The sequence below is a fragment of the Protopterus annectens genome, chromosome 3.part0, assembly GCF_019279795.1.
Source record: "Protopterus annectens isolate FY-2018-M chromosome 3.part0, PAN1.0, whole genome shotgun sequence".
Taxonomy (NCBI): domain Eukaryota; kingdom Metazoa; phylum Chordata; order Ceratodontiformes; family Protopteridae; genus Protopterus; species Protopterus annectens.
In genome coordinates, this window is record NC_056731.1 from 1,679,775,143 (window position 1) to 1,679,787,718 (window position 12,576).

At 38.0% G+C, this 12,576-nt stretch overlaps 1 long non-coding RNA gene across 1 annotated transcript in view; it reads left to right on the top strand.

The window, feature by feature from the left end:
* Positions 1-4,229: 4,229 nt before the first annotated feature.
* Positions 4,230-12,576, top strand: part of LOC122796942 — a 2,551,311-nt gene continuing 2,542,964 nt past the window's right edge. Inside the window, exon 1 of the long non-coding RNA XR_006364015.1 lies at positions 4,230-4,506. This is a non-coding gene — a long non-coding RNA (uncharacterized LOC122796942). The remainder of the gene's footprint in view (positions 4,507-12,576) is intronic.

Below are 12,576 nucleotides of genomic sequence, written 5' to 3' on the forward strand. Positions count from 1 at the left end.
GCCTGTTTGGAGTTTGCATATTCTCACTGTGTCTCTATGGGGTTTCTCCCATTTCTGAAAAAAAAAAAAACATGCCGTGTGTTTCCATCTCAAACTCACCAATGAATAGAGCTGTGGGCAGCAGCACAGACTCTACATGGTGTCCTGTAGGGGGAAGAGTTATACAGACCAACTGCTTTGGGCATCTACTGTGGTGCACAGTATCCTAAAGATAGGAGAACATGGATCACAGACTGTGCACCATGGCAGGGATAGCCACTCGACAGTGTAAAATATAGCTGTAGGTAATTCAGTCATGTTGACTAATGCTGCCAAAAATCAGCATGGGTAGTTACCAGTGATAAGTGAGTTGAGGACCCGGCCTACTTTCACCCATGCCAGGGACCGTTGTTTATGGTGGGTGAGGTATATGTGCCCCTATTGGCCATAAAGCCAAGCAGCCCTGGGCCAATAAGCTACTGGCTGGTCGGTGTCCAGTTGCCCAGCCTGGGTTACCTGGGATAGCTCTGTTGAGCAAAAGCTGGATGTAAAACCAACCAACCTGCCAAACATGAACTGAGGATTGCTACACTTAATGTAGGTTCACTGACAGAATGCAGCTTGGATGTGGATGACATGATGATATGGAGGAGACTGGACATCCTATGTATCCAAAAGACAAGATGGAAGGGCAGTGCAGCAAAGCCACTTGGCTTGGGATCCAGACTTTACTACTCAGATGGGGGACAGACTAGAAATTGTGTAGGAATTGTGGTGAGAGAGAGGCTTCAGAAGGCAGTGAGGGTTATCATCAGAATTGATGACAGACTCATGGTAATCAGACTCCAGTTTTATGCGAGGGCAGTATTCATAATATCAGCATATGCCCCACAGCAGGGTTGTGATAGTGAGGAAAAGAGTGCATTCAGGCAGCAGTTGCCAGACCTACTAGATAAAGCAGGACAACATGAATTGGTGTTGATAATGGGTGACTTGAATGCACATATTGGGACAGACAGAACTGGATATGAGGACTGCCTCAGTCCACATGTGTGGGGTAACAGGATTAAAGAAGGAGAAGCCATTTTAGATTTCTGTCTGGCAAATGGCTTGATAGTAGTCAACACATGGTTCAGAAAAAGAAACAGTCACAAGATCACATACAAGGGTAGCCAACATGCAACTCAGGTAGACTTCCTCCTAGTAAGGAAAGGGCACTGGGGTAGAATCCATGATTGCAAAGTCATCCCCAGTGAAATAGTTGGCCCATAGCATAAACCATTAATTGCCACAATCAGCTGTAAGCAGTGGTCAGAGAAGACTCTAAGGTCAACAGAGACCAGGCTGAAGACCTGGAAGTTGACTGGAGAGAAAGTACAGCTGTTTAAGAAATTACTCAGGGCTCTAGCACCCCAAGAAAAGGAAGACATAGGTGAGAGTCCAACTGGGCATTCCAAGATTTGGAGAAAGCATATGACAATGTCCCAAGAAAGCTAATCTGGGCAGTACTGCGGTGGTTTGAAGTCCCAGAAACATTGGTAGAATTAGTGCTGGCTATGTAGAAGGACCCAGTGACTCAAGTACAAACAGTGTTTGGCCTCACAGAGGGGTTCCCAGTGGGAGTGGGTGTACATCAGGGTTCAGCTCTGAGCCCACTGCTGTTCATACTGGTGATGGACTACATTAGCAAACAGATTGGAGAGGACAGATCAACAAAGCTGCTGTATGCAGATGATGTGGCAGTACAGGCAGACTCTGAGGTTTAACTTCAGCAAAGGATAGAAGGATGGAATGAAAATCTGAAGGCACATGGGATGAAACTAAGCACAAATAAGACTGTGGTAATGGCAGCAAACTGGGGAAATCAGAAGAAGCTGAGAATAGAGATAGAAGGGAAGATAGTGGAACAGGTAAAAAGCTTCAAGTATCTGGGAGAGGTAGTTGAGGAGAAGGGTAGTTTGAATGAAGAGGTCAAAGCTAGAATCTGAGGGGCTGCAGCCAACTGGCGTAGAGTATCAGGTGTTGTCTATGACAGAAGAATGCCAAATAAGCTAAAAAGTAAGGTGTACAAGACACTGGTGCAACTAGTACTACTGTATGGTACAGATACCTGGGCAGTAAAGGCAGAACAGTTGAAGAAGCTAGAACTGATGGAAATGAAGTGCCTAAGAAAGGTGGTAGGATGCACACCATAGGACAGACGAAGAAATGAGGACATAAGAGCAGAAGCCAAAGTAGCTCCAATTGCAGAAATGAACAAAGAGAACGGATTACGGTGGTTTGGACACATGTGCAGTAAAGGAGAGGACAATCTGGTGAGGAAGATTTGGGACAGACAAGAAGAAGGTAAGAGGAAGTAAGGACATCCAGCAAAGAGGTGGATGGATTGTGTGAAAGAAGATCTGCGACAGTCAGGCATGATTGTTGAAGAAGGCAGGAGTGTGGTACTGAATCGAGTTAGTTGGCGACAGTTAACACGATACCCTGACCCCATGTAGAAAAAAATGGGAAAAAGGTGATGATGATGATGATTTGTAATGTCTTACAGGAAGGTGAAATGCACTTGTCTTGTGATCTAACATTTAAATGCACAGGCAGTTATTTCTATCCATCTGTTTAGATTGTATATTTGTGAGAGTACAGCTTGTACAGTTACTTACTTTTTTTCTTCTGTTTATATTTCTCCATTTTGCCATTGTTATCAGGCACTGTCTTCTCTAGAGCCCACTCCATACCTCTTAACCTCTTAGCACAAGAAATCTGGACAAAGCCTGACAAAATGGAGGGATACAGACCCAAAAATAGGGACACTTTTTAAATATTGTCTTATAAACTTAGAAAGTTGCTAGAATAACAGGATTTGTGTTAGAATGTATTTTCTGGCAATATGAAGTCTGAAACTCAAATTCATACCATTATTTAGTGACTTTAATCCTTAGATCATCCCAGTGATTTGTCAAAAAAAAAACAGTTTTTATGAGGAAGAGAACAAAAATACAAGGCAAAAATCTGGGCATTCTGTGAAAATCTGTACAGTTGAGAGGTATGAGCCCCTGATTTATGTTATATGCAGGTGATAAGGGTGAACTGGAGATAGTAAGGTGCTGAAACCCCACTAGCCAGTCCAGGAATGGCCTTAGGTCAACTGGTACCCTAGGCAAAAGGGCTCCACAGTGCCCCCTACCACACCATCCAGTGCCCGATCCTGGTCTACCTAAACCAAATATATACTGGAAAATTGCCCCTTCTACAGTGGTGCCCTAGGCGGCCGCCTAGTTGGCCTATGCCTAAAGCTGGCTATGAGCCAGTCATTAAAAAAATAGTATTGAGGCTGCTGAAAAGATGCAGTAAGTGCAGATAATAAGTGTACTTAGTTCAGCAACAGTTATGAAGATGAAGATTGTAATTGTTTTTAGTTCAACCCCCGGCTACGAAATGAACTGCAGTCTAAATGTTACTGTAAATGGCTGACAGTGGCCCTGCAAATGACTTTCAGAATCCACAGGTTTGTGTATTTTAAGAGAACAAAACGGTTTAGGGAAAGGAATCGGGGAAACTCATTAAAGCCTTCAGTGCCAGGACCTACTGTTGTAACCCTATCACGTGTCAGGTACCACATAAGCTATTAAAACGGTGAAAAGAAAATCCGGTGCTCCTGCTCTTAAAACCATCAAGACCTAAGCTTCCCTGTACGGTCCATACTATCTTTATGAATGAAAACCTACCACCACTTCTATCTCAGAAGGAGATGCATGTCCCAAAATATCTTCATCAGCGCATTAGACAATTAATGGAGCTCAGGTGTAAAGCTCTTCTTTCCCAGGGAGCTGTTCACATTTCCGAGTGCTGAACTGCGCTTCAACGATCGCGAATGGGAAGACGCTTTCTAAATTGTTTTCGAGTGGCTCTGGAGTACATGGGCACTCCACAGCCTGCCAAGCATGCATGAATATTTATACTGCAGCCTTAGTGGTAAGAGGTTTCACCTTTCTACAGCCAGTACCATGCAATGCTAGTTACGTAGACTGTCGCCCTCACCACTTTGCCTAACATCAAAGGGAAAAAAAAAACTAAACACACGTTTTAGTTTTTTAAACAGTGTTTGTTAGAAACTTTGGTGTCAGACAATGAAGTGAATAAAATAAAGGAATGTAATGTGGTAACTAGCAAATGACAAGTATTCAATGTGATGATCTCACCCAGTTTCAGCTCCCAGTGTTTATTTTGCCTTGTAGTTTATGACTGCTTACGCCAATGAAAAAGCTACAGATGAGCTTGCAGGTCCAGCACTGACCGCCGTTACTTGCATTCTGTCAGTAAGCTCCTTTCCTGGCATCATCGTGCAGTGAGGAGGAGGGACAACGGCGGCCGGTCCCCCAAGTCTCAGCCTGCCAGTCAGACAGGCTCCGAGTCACGTGTCAGTGCCTCAGGCAGCAGCTGAGAGAAAAGCGCTTCATTCCTTCTTCCACCGCCATACTGTATTTTATACTAAATCCTATTTTTATTCCAACCTTTTACTCCCGCTCGGTGAGTACATTTTCTTGGCATTTTTGTCACAATTTTTTGTGGTCTTTTTTATTCTAATTTTTTGCCCGTTCTTTGAATTCTATTTAAAACTGAGAGCTAAAGCATGGATTTGAGTATTTTTTCTGAATTCAAGTTTTGAGCATGCACTGATACTGTATGAAGATACTGTGTGAGTCAGCGGCGACAGTCCCGCACAATTACACGCAACTGGTTTTTACTGTCTCGCAACTGATTTAAATGTATGCTTTTTTTCATGCAACGCAGAAAGTAGAGCTTGTCTGTTTTTATTGATGCATTTTTAAATGTATTTTTGAATATTTACGATGCGTTTTACAACAGTGCTTCCAAGAGTTGGATCTTGCAAAATAAATGCAAGATGCCAAGCAGTAAATGTAACTCTTGTTTTTCTTGTCTTTTTTTAATCGAACTAAGGGCAAGTTAGTTTTATTTTTCGAACTTCCATGATAGCAGTGTACAACTTTTCCTGCATATTGTGACTGATTTTATTTTTCCCCTACTTTCCAGCTCTGAATCTGGAGTAGATGGAACTAATATTTTACATGCAAGCTTTTCAGTTTTTATTCATTTTTTAACTGATGGCAGTGGATTTTGTTTTTTTTTTTTTTCTTTTTTTTTTCTTTTTGCATTCTTTTCCGAAACAAAAATGAAGTACGGAGTGTTTTGTTTTTTTCCCCCTCGAGAAGATGGGATTGAATTGACATTTGAACGTGTCCTAGATAAGGTACTTCACCTCCCTCGGGTGTTCATGGAGTAGTTTTTGTTCAACATAACATAATAAATGCTGACAAAATGATTTGATGTGAATTTTGTTTGTTGTTCTAATACGGGTTATAACTTCTTTTCTGCAACTACCTCAGAAGAGTTTGGTTGATTGAGAGCAATCCAACCTTACATATTTAATTAAATGCTTTGCAAAAAATGAGTGCAGGTTACTGATTAGTTTTGCAGTGTAGATGACACCTTGGTTTGGCTGCATTTACAGCTCATGGCGTGGGAGTGCTTCTGTCTGTGAGACCACATGGTAGTTAAGTATGTTTACTGTGATGCTAGCAAGTATGCTAGAAGACCTTGTACTAAAGCTGCTGCCTGACCACTATACATATTTTATGTATGTGCTAGTATCTGGGGAGTAAAACAGTCCTTAAAAATGCAATATGTCTTTCGCCTGGTAGATTCAGGAGATAGTAATCGGGGTACGTTTTTGTTGAGTTGTTACCACTGAGACGATGGGGGGGGGGGTGCTATAAAGTCCACATGGTGTGGGGGATCGTGGTAAATAGTGTATTACATTGTTTCCAATCAGGTGCTGAAGTGAGTTAGATTGCATTTTTATTATGTGTGGCACATCTGACGTTAGTCAGAAATCCAGCTGACAACTTATTTGGGACCGTTATTTAAGAAGTATTTATTTATTGCTTGCTTGTTTATATTACGCATATCATCCTCAGGCGTTCTAACATTTCAGCACGTCATAAACTGACGAGCATTGCCAGATGTTGTAATCTACAAATCAGTACTGACAATCATGTAGTGCATAGTTTATGGGCTATTAAAACAGTATTAAGATGGTCACTAGAAGAGCGCTAGGGTTGCCACCTTTTCAAATGTTCAAAGTGGGACATTTTTGGTACAAACGTCATATTTTGCAGGATGAAACATAGCTACAAAGGGCAGAACTTCACTTTTTTGCCTAAATAAAAGCTTATTCTTGTAGCATTTTCGTTGCTTATTCTGTGTCTTATACATTTTTAGGTATTTCAGATAGAGAATAACTGTTTTATGCAACTATTACATACAATAAAGGAAATAATTTTGTCCAAAAATCTCAGGATATTTCCCATTTTTACAGTTTCTTTGCAGGACACAACTGCCCAAAGAGGGACTGTCCCTATCAAAGTGGGACAGGTGGTAACCCTAAAGAACGCATGTATCTTGAACTGGTTAACTTTAGGAAGACTCACAGGATACATTACAAATCAAACACTTTTATCAACTTGGCAATTGTTCAAATGACCATAGCTTCAACCCTCAAATCTTTTGCCTTGAAGTTTGGCATAATAGTAGATGTGAATATTGGGATAGACACACAACCCCTCCCCTCCCCCATGCACACACTTCAGTACCTATGAATAGCTTGCATTTTCATAGATTGGACAGACACGCTGAGCATGTACCAATTTTGCTAGCGGGTCTGATGTTGACCTAACATAAAAATGAAAACATAAATAAAAATCAACCTAAGTGGAGGGTTTGTTGGATAGAATGGATCTATTTGATTTCCTGGTATTTGAAAAGTAAGGTTACATTTTAAGAAATTAGTGCTATTAATTAAATCTTGCTCACCTAAACCAACCCTAGATTTGTAGTATTTAATAAAACATTCTGGATGAACACTTAATTCTGTTGGTAGAAAATGCTACAACAACTTCCATGGCAAAACTGTTTAAACTATTTCTTATTAAACTGGCATATGTCTTAATAAGTTTTAGTAAGGTTCTAAGTTTCAGACAATTTTTATGTGAATTTCAAAATTAAGTCAAATAAATCCATGCAGTCATTGCCATTATTATTTTGAGAAAGTATTGGAATACCATAGGCTTTAAGACATCATATACTTAATGTATGTAGTCATTAATTATTGAGAAAGCTCACAGGCTGTCATATGATCCATCTCTGATAATCAGCTGGAATTGTGTATGTTAAGTTTATAACAGTTAAGTGTCTGATCTTAACAATGAGCATGCCCGTTTTGCAGAAAATGAGAAATCCTTAATATGTCTTTACACATTTACAAATATTAATACACTCTTTGTGAGGAAATTTGTTGAATGGCAAACTGTTATTTTTCTTTAGAGCACATGAACTACACTAAAGAGTGTTAAATGCATTAACAATATATGCACTGCATGTGGAATGAGTTATATTTGAAGTTTGGATAAAGAAAGTATTTTGTTTCTTGTATTTATCATGTTAGACTGTAGAAAAAAGTAGTTCAAGCAAACTGAAAATTTGATTTATGCATTTTTTCTTTCACTATTTGTTTTCTAAGTGTTAAATTAGCATTTGCTACAGATGGTGGACTTTTTAACAAACATTTGGATAATCGTTAGGCATGTGCGAAAACACAAATACTAAAGAATGAAAATCAGTATTAATGGAGCGACACAGCTCTTATTTCATACTACACTGTCGATATGTATTTTAGTATTAAGAGTGCATTCTTCTATCTGTTTATATGAGATGGAGCATATCTGTGTTTTGTCCCAATGTCTGTGTACCATTTACAGATACTTCTTCAGTGTCATGGAAACTAAACTGAATATTTCCAAAGCTTGACCATGGAAGAATTACAGATCAGTTAATACTGACATGGACACTGTGCCATTGGACTTTTAATGGTAGAACCATTATGTGTAGTATTTATTCTGCTTTTGAGAATGCTGCCTTAGAGCACATATGACTTATGTACTTTTAAGAATATCATCCATGAAACTGGCACTTCAATAGTTTGTATTTTCATAAAGATATATGCTTTATTATGTACTTTATCCATTTCAAATACTTAATTTATAACTACCTATAAAGTATGCATTACCATGGGAAGTAACTGGATGGTATTGATACCACAGTGCATATTTTATCTAAGCTATTAACTTAGCCCAGTATGCTGTTTTTCATGTTAGAGGATAATTAATTTTCACAGGTAATGTCACTAAAATATATGTTGGATTTTATGATTTGGCTCTTCTAAAACATATCTAACACTCAGGTTTACAAACTTGTGACCAGAAAATTTTGAATAGACATTATATGCAATTTGTATTTTATCTGCAAATAAAGTGTGGGGGGGACTTCATGTAATTCCACAGCTTGTTAACACCCTTGCTTTGCTTAATACAGTAATTTTCAAGGCTACAATGATTAGAGGAATGTCAAATGTTACTATTTCTTAACTCTTTAGTGTATTTAGAAAAAAGTACGATTTTTAAAACTCATAATATTAGTCAACCCCCTTTGACTTATAAATATTAATGCACTTTTGCTTTTGGAAAAGCTTAAGCATTAACATCACTGCAGGTTCATAAGAGTTCTTATTAACTTTAACAGTATCCAAAGAGTTTTACTTCAGCATAACCACATAGGGATGGAGCCTTGACTCTTCCTCAGCCTAGATACAGAGAAGACATTTGATAAACAGAGGTGGAATTATTTGTTTGAGGTGGTAAATACTTTTGGGTTGGCAGTCATTCTTCAACAACTGTATGACAGTTCTACTATGCTTTTTAAGTCTTGTTACCATCTTTTCTGTTTCAGTGTAGCATGAGTAAGGGACAAGATAGAAATGTTTACATTTTTATAGCCATTTCCCTAAGGAGTGGAGCCATTTATGTTGACAGTATATAAGGATTGGGGATCACAGGTGTGGGTGCTATGACTCTGGAGAGGACACAGCTGTTTTTTTTTTTTGCAATAAATTTAGAAGATTGTTTAGAGTCGTGTAGCAACCTACATTTAAATACATTGGCGTACAACTTGCAGCAGCCTTTATAGAGGTGTTAGACATAAACCTCAGAAAGGCTTCATGGGTAGCACGAGTTCCTATGGAATATGAGGCTTTAGTCCTGAATATGACTACTGTTACAAAATAACTTTTTTTATTTTTACCCAACTAGGTTAGTCATTCATAACTGGGCAAAGAAACGGGCTTAGTTTGTTTGGTGGTCTGCAAAACCTGGAATCAAAGTAGCTATGCAATATACTCTGCTCAGGAGAAGGAGTCTAGTTTTGCCCAGCACAGGGAAGCTACATGCCAGCAGCAATATTTTATATCAGTGATGTTGACAAGGTCCTGAAGATCATTTGGGGGAAACTTTAAGTGCAACCAGAGAAATGTCTCATAAAATAAATGCCCTAGATGTGGTTCGTAGGATGTAAAGAAAAAGTGTTGATGTTCTGCTCTGTTACACATATGCAGATAACTTGTGATTAGTTGTTTTCTTGCACTGAAAAATTATAATGAGTACTGTAAGCCCCCAAAGACTTGCATGACTCTATTAAGCTGGTTTTAATAGGGTCTGAAATTGGAGCACTTACTGTCTGAAATGTCAAATGGCATTTATTCAGAGACTTAGAATCTCAGCTATCAGTTCTTAACTGTACATCCACAGTGACAGGTGTTCAGTTAGAATGAAAGCTAAAAAGATGGAGTTTTAAAAATGTGTATCAAAATGTTTACTATTAGTTTAGGGGGTTCCTGTAACCCAACAGGATTCCTGAATTAGGTTCTCTGGACTCTGTCATTAATTTACTGGATTTACTATATTACTATGTTGTGGCCCAGATTGTCGTATTTCTGTACACTTATATGGTTTTGCTGCTTCTTTACTGAGTTAAAATATTAATGAAGAGTGCAGCAGAGCTGGGATGAATGAAAACTTGGAGACATTTAGAATGCCAAAGAATAACTGATCATTATGACAGAGATTCCAAGGGTCATCATTATACCATGCTGCCTATAAGAAAAAATACAAGGGAAATGGCTTAAACCTTTGAATTATTTGCATAGTATGGTGATTTCAGTAATGCATAAATCACTTTTTAATGAATGGCTGCACAGGCCATAAATAATGTTGGTTTTGCTTGATGCACTTAAACATGCAAAACTGTTCTGAATTGCATGAATGTGTAAGCTTTGTGATGCTGTATTTTACAAACTATCAGTAAATGAGTAAATGAATACTGTTTATATACTATTTATTTACCTTTTTTAACCATGTTTATGTTATGGTATCAGCTGATTTCATTAAAAGTTATATTCATTGTCTGTTTGCAGAATTTGTGTGGAATAAGCTGAGCACACTACAACTATGGTATTTGTTCTACAAACATTATACTAATACCCAATGTATCATTAACCACAGCCCTGATAGACAGTTTGCTAAGCAAAACAGAAATGCATCAAACACATCATTTTCTTTTTATACTACGCGCATAAAGGCAAGTCAGTTTCTACTGTATGTCTGAATTTATTTTAATTAGATCTCGAGTTGCTGCATGTCAGGAAAAGTTCAGTCTCTGAGTGAAGAAACCTTAACTAAAAATCTTTAGATAGCATGTTTAGTGCTGTCAGCTGCACAAATGTCAAAGTCAGTGAATCTGTGTTCATTAAATCAAAATGCTCTTGCTCACAAATTGTTTTCACTATATACAAATAAATGAAATCCCATTATAATAAAACAGTAACAAGCAAAACAGTTAAATGCACACTGACGTGCTGTGTTAAGCTAGTTCCTTTGCACACACAGAACAGAGCTTCATGCAGTGGAGTTGCAAATTAAATTATATAAATGCAGATAGATCAGGGTATATAAATATCTTCCCAGGACAACATACTTTGTGCAGTTTTGTAATTTTGCAAGCAGCACTTTCATAAAATTTCCAGTATAGTGTAGAGTCTCCATTCTCTAGAAAAGGCTTTCCATCTATTTGAAGCAGAGCTCTTCAACAATGTTATTCAGGTGCAACCTGAACCAGTGGTTAGGACATTGGAAATTCACCCTTGGTCTGATACATATGCCTCTGATGGGCAGAGGTGACCATTAAATCATGCTATAACATACACCTTTAAAATAACTTGTAAGGCACAATAACTCATGGGATGCATTTAGGGTTGCCACCTTTTCAAATGCCCAAAGTGGGACATTTTTGCTACAAACATCAGATTTTGCAGGGCAAAACATACCCATGGCCAGTACAAAGGACAGAACTTCAATTTTTTGCCTAAATAAAAGCTTATTCTTGTAGCATTTTAGTTCCTTATTCTGTTTCTTATAACATTTAGGTGTTTCAGATACAGAATAACTGTTTTATGCAACGATTGCATAAAATTTAGAAAATAATTTTGTCCTAATATCTCAGGACATTTGCCATTTTTTCAATTTTTTTGCAGGGCACAACTGCCCAAAGAGGGACTGTCCCTCGCAAAGTGGGAAAGGTGGTAACCCTAGATGCATTTGAGTTGCATGGATAAGCTTATAAAGTACCTAGTGAGCATTAACCTAATATATACCTATGAACCTCAGCAAATGTATTGTTAGAGGGCTAAGTTCTTACTACACCCAGACAATATCCTTATCACAGCTAATGCATAGTTAGAGGGCAAAGTCTGTTAGAAACCAAAACGAGTCAGGAATAAAACACCCCAATTAGTGGTAGTCAAAACCTTTAACTGAACTGTTTACCCAGTGATTGGCTGTGAACAAATTCTATTAGGATAAATTCAGAAGTTCCAACATCAGGCAAATGAATCAAGTCAAGTTTGTATTAGTTCTACATTAATTTGTTGATATTTAACACACATCTGACATGTAGCAGAGTTGTCCTTTCTCAGAGTGCTTTAGTAAGATCCCTGATGAGCATTTTCCTTACAAATATTTTAGAAACAAGACCTCAATAAAAATAATGTAAGATTTAGATGATGCAACTAATGAGATAGCAGAATGAATATAAACTATGATAAAGCCGAAATGGAGACTGGGTAATGAGAGAGAGAGAGGGAGAGAGAGAGTGAAGAGGGAGAGAGAGAGAGAGAGAGAGAGAGAGAGACACACACACACACAGATAGGGAAAGAGAGAAAAAGACAGACGAGAGGAGAGGGCAGAAGGAGATAGAGTCACAAAATTTGTCTAGTATAAAGAGGTTATTGTAACTACACTTCATGCCTTTTAGTAATAATTGCAGATTTTTTTCAGATCCAGAAATAAGATAGAGTTTTCAGTTTTGCTGAATTAAAAGCAAAATAATCTCTGCTTTTTGTTACTGAAGCCCTTGGACAATTGTTTCTTGATGGCTCTACAGAATCTACTTTATTTATGTTTATGAAATCATTCTAGTGTATATAATTTGAGTAGAACCAGTAAGTACTTTTACTTAGTAATAATCAACAAAAGAGAAATATTTAATTTTTTTATATTTGTTTGTTTGTTGTTTGTTAAATGGGTAAGTGAATATCATGAAACATTTCCAGTTATGCCCTGGTCCACAAAGTA